The following is a 5,156-nucleotide window of genomic DNA, read 5'->3' on the forward strand; positions in this document are numbered from 1 at the left end:
CTAAATTAAAAACAGTGATTGACACAATAGGAGCTAACAAGAGATTTTCCCCTTCATTCTGGCCACTGTTAATTCTAGCATTTGTAGACATTAATTTCCTTAAATTAATTAGAATATTTGGTTATGCAGGGCTGCAAGGGGGATGGTGGGGTGGGGCGGGGGGGCAGCAACAATGATAGAATTTTGTTGACTTCTTTGAGTCCTGGTAAGAAAACCCAGTAAGAACACACTCTTATTGTGTCCTGAAAACTGATTAGGTATCATGCTCCCTAAAGAAACAAGACTCTTCATGCTAATTTCTGTCTTACTGCTTCCTCAGGTTAAGAACATCGGGTTAATGAAGTATCGTATGATGGCAATCATTTGTTGGAAAAGTACCAGCCTGATTTGGTGGAGGTAGGAGGAGTGAGGGCGGGAACAGGGGGTTGATCCCAACATGATGACAGAGGTTTATTTATGAACCACTTAGACTGTACCTGTCTAATTAAAGACAGATTTTCTCATTTTGGGGGTAGAGCCAGGAGTAGGTTCTGCTATGCTGCTAAGGTTATGCTCAGAGTGGGCTTGTAATCATGAGGTATGAGTGAAACACAGTAAACTCAAATGCCACTTTCCATTAGATTGCTAGCAAAAAATGACAAGAGATTCTGTGTCTCACTGCTCCCGGGGGAGTACTGAGCATGCGAGAGGTTGGGGGCATATCCACAAAGCCTGCAGGCAGCTCTAGGGGACAAGCTGCATTACCACAAATCTGGGCAGGTACCTCTCAGCAGCAGCTCCAGCTGGGCAACTATGTTGTCACCTCAGTCAGCCCTGGAGAGATGGCCACCATGTTCTATTTTTGGTGTCACGTGTCATTGAGAATCCCCAAGCACGAGCAATCCCCCAGTTTTTTCAAAATATATAGCCACACACCAGAAACATTCTTCAGGTTTTAATGTATTACTTGCAATTAAATTCAAACTGCTGCCCTAAATTCGAGTTGGATGGGCCAGCGTGATATTTTAGGCTCACCAGCTGGCTCAGGGTAGTCTGCAGACCAAAGGAAGGCAGGCTTGTTACAAAGCAGCACTATTTGAGAAAAAAAACAGACCCCAAAAGTGCTACGATTCTCATAGAGTTAATACCCAAAGTTTCCAGAGTTTCAATGGACATTCCAAGATTCCTGGGTTTCATGGCAAAACCAAATGAAGGTATACTTTCCCCAGCTGTTCATTCTTGAGTACAACCTAAAAATGGCATCATTTTTTGATGATGAGTGAAGCCTCGCCCACTTCAGCCTAAGAAGCATAAAATCACTTCCTGATCAAACCTGTATTAATTCAGAAGCTTCTAGATTATTGAATATCAAGCTTGTCCAAACCACGGCCCACAGGCCACATGCTGCTAAGGATGGTTTTGAATGTGGCCAAGCACAAATTCGTAAACTTTCTTAAAACATTATGGATGTTTTTTGCAATTTTTTTTTTAGCTCATCAGCTATTGTTAGTGTTGCTGTGTTTTACATGTGGCCCAAGACAATTCTTCCAATGTGCACCAGGGAAGCAAAAAGGCTGGACACGCCTGCTGTATTTTTATATATTTATATATATATAAATTATATGAATAATATATATAATATATCTATATATCTATATATATATAGTGGGTGCTTAATGCCTGAATCCCTTCTCTGGAGACTGAAGGAAGCAGTAGGATAACCTGGAGAGAATTCTAGAAGTAGCAGATACGGCTTCTTCGACTGGCCCAGAACTTGTCATGTGAACTTAGGCAAATGCCTGAAAATCTCTGGGCCTACTTTCCCAGTCTGCACAGTGAAAAATTACATCTGGGTCTCTTAAGAACTGACTCATCTCTAAAACTCTAGGAATATCTCATCGTACTATAGCCCAGAAAAATTGTTTAGCATTCATTTTCAAATCCTATATCTAGAAACATGCTTGAGGCCCCTTTATGTGTTGAGTCAATATTTGCCTAGGAGAAGTTCCACAGTAATATTTTAGAGGGATAGTGACTTACATGGAAATGTAGAACTCTTAAGTGTTTCATCACATTACTGTTGTATTTCACGAGACTGTTTCTTCTTCTTCCTTTTACTCTTGAACATTAAAATGTTGTTAAAGATTGTGTCAGCCACGAGGCCACAAGTATGAAGCAGAGTTGAGGTTGCCTGCCTGAGAATGGGTTAATGTCACCCCTCTAAAGTGGGTTGTTTTAATCTCTCCACAATTTACAAATAAATTTTGTATTTTACCTAAGCTAGTAGAAAGTAACCATTTTTAATCAGTAATGGGAGTGAAAGTATACGCATGTATGTTTATGCACATATGCAAATATATATGTATATATAAAGGCCATGCTAATTATCATCACAAGTTAAAGTACCATATTCCACCTCAATAATGCTTTAAAAATATAAGGCAAAACATAATATTTATTTAAAAAAAGCTTTAATGGGAAAGATTTCTAAAACCACAAGATATATTCAAGACTTTTACATACTTTTCTTAAATCTCTCCTACCCATCTCATTTCAGACTTCAGTAAACCAGCTCCTTTTTTTTTTTTTTTTTTGTTTTGAGACAGAGTTTTGCGCTTGTTGTCCAGTCTGGATGGAGTGCAATGGCACGATCTCGGCTCACTGCAACCTCCACCTCCCGGGTTCAGGCAATTCTCCTGCCTCAGACTCCTGAGTAGCTGGGATTACAGGCATGCGCCACCAAGCACGGAAAATTTTGTATTTTTTTTTTAGTAGACATGGGGTTTCTACATGTTGGCCAGGTTGGTCTCGAACTCCCGACCTCAGGTGATCCACCTGCCTTGGCCTCCCAAAGTGCTGGGATTACAGGTGTGAGCCACCATGCCCAGCCGTAAGCCAGCTTTTCTTTTACTGGTCTTATAACTTGAAAAATGATTTTGGCTTAAGTTTTCTGGGAGCTTCTGTCCTGAGAAGTTTCCCTACAGTCTCAATATCATGATGACAGTCTTGCATTGAAGAAGACTGCTCTAAGCAAGTCTGGATTCAGAGAACTAGGGATTCTCCTTCCCCAATTCCACACACCACCAGATGTTTTTCAGGGGTGGGTGTGTGTGTGTGTGTGCATGTGTGCGTGCATGCGTGCGTGTTTTCCCTCTCTTGTTTTAGCTTAACCAAACAAAAGCAGCAATGCCAACTGTTTACTTACCATTCCAACATATCTAAGTATGGTACAATAAAAATATTTTAACCTGTTTTATCACGGTAGCTCTAATATCAATCTTCAAGTTATATTCAGCATCTGTCACAAGTCACATTTGTTTTTGATATAGGTTGAAATTACTCATGTGTCTATGAAATGGAATCATTTTTAGCATTTATAGTGTATCATTTACCTGCTGTACAAATATTTTTGCAGCTTTTTGTATGTGTCAGCTACTTTTCTCAGCACTGGGTATTCAAAAAGCAAAACCAAAACCAAATATAAATATATTGTGGTAAAGGTTGTCACAAGTCAGTTGTGCAGTAGAGGTAACCTGACTCCCTGAGGCTCATTTGCAAGTGCTAAAATTGTCACACAGTTCCCCGTTATGTCTGAACCAATCCCAGTCCTTGTGACTAGGGCAGCTGGTCAAATCATATATTCACTGCTATACAGTATTAGAAATGCATCTGTCTTTGGTAAAGACTAGCCTATTATTCTTGTGCCATTGGATATCACCCCCATGCTTGTTGTCCTGAACAGTGTCCTAATGGAACAGAAAGACTGTGCCCTTCCCCTTCTGACAGATGTCATCCAAACAAATAATTTGCCTGGATGTGGGCATTCTCTTGGGATCTGTGCCAAGAGAGGAAAAATTTACTGAAAATGTAAAAATCTTCAAATGGCAGGGTGCAGCCTTGGAGAAATATGACAAGAAGTTCGTTAAGGTTATTGTTATGGGAAACCCAGCCAATATCAACTGCCTGACTGCCTCCAAGTTGGCTCCATCCATCTTCAACGAGAACTTCAGTTGCTTGACTTGTTTGGATCACAACCAAACTCAAGTTTAAATTACTCTTAAACTTGGTGTGACTGCTGACAATGTAAAGAATATTACATATCTGGAGAAACCATTCCTTGACTCAGTATCCAGATGTCAACCAAGCCAAGGTGAAATTGCAAGGAAAGGAAGTTGTTTATGAAGCTCTGAAACATGACAGCTGGCCCCAGGGAGAATTCACAGCTGTGCAGCAACACGGTGCTGCTGTCATCAAGGCTCTAAAACCATCCAGGGCAATGTTCACTACAAGAGCCATCTCCAACCACCTCAGAGACATCTGGCTTGGAACCCCATAGGGAGAGTCTGTGTCCACTGGGGTTATCTCTGATAGTGACTCCTATGGTATTCCCAGTAATCGTTCTACTCGTTCTCTGTTGTGTTCAAGAATAAGACCTGGAAATTTGTTGAAGCTGTCTCCATTAATGATTCCTCATGTAAGAAGACGGATCTTACTGCAAAGGAACTGGCAGGGAAGAAAAAGAAACTGCTTTAGAATTGCTTTCCTCTGTCTGACTATAAATCATTTTGATGTTGCTAAGTGCCCTAAAGCTGAAGAATCTAAATGTCGTCTTTGACACTAGTACTAAATAATAATACTGCTATGTGTAAATTACTCGTGAAAAACAACATGTTTTGAAGATTATGTGCTTCTCAGTACAGACTTGTGAGTGACAGTTTATTATCATGCCGTTAATCCTGCATTCTAAATAAAAATATATATTCAAATAAAAAACAATAAAGGCAGTCACAGGTTCCACTCTCTCTGATAGACACTCATTCCATCTAGATTTTGCTTCTTCTCATTCCCTTCAGAAATAGATCCTAAAATGTATAGAATCCAAGCAATGTGTGAGGTTCTATCCACATCTTCTTACCAGGCCAAGCTACTTTAAAATATGCAAACAGTGTTTGTGTGTGCATAAGTAAGATCAAAATTTATCACCATGATTCCAATGTGCAAAAAAATGAAAGATTTTCTTTAATTGACCTTATCTTGCTCTTGTTTTCTAAAATGCTTTATTTTTGTCAACTGAAAAGTAACAAATTTTTTTAACACACTGTGCAGAGTTAACACAGCAGGCCTGAGATTGCTATCTTTAGAAAGGCCTGCTTGTGAGGCTGGCCCTTGGCTGGTGT

At 39.9% G+C, this 5,156-nt stretch overlaps 1 pseudogene; it reads left to right on the plus strand.

Annotated features, from left to right (window-relative positions):
- Window positions 1–3,566: 3,566 nt before the first annotated feature.
- LOC129038347 (malate dehydrogenase, cytoplasmic-like) lies at window positions 3,567–4,594 on the plus strand (annotated as a pseudogene).
- The last annotated feature ends 562 nt before the right edge of the window (window positions 4,595–5,156 follow it).

This window comes from Pongo pygmaeus, chromosome 5 (assembly GCF_028885625.2).
Source record: "Pongo pygmaeus isolate AG05252 chromosome 5, NHGRI_mPonPyg2-v2.0_pri, whole genome shotgun sequence".
NCBI classification, from domain to species: domain Eukaryota; kingdom Metazoa; phylum Chordata; class Mammalia; order Primates; family Hominidae; genus Pongo; species Pongo pygmaeus.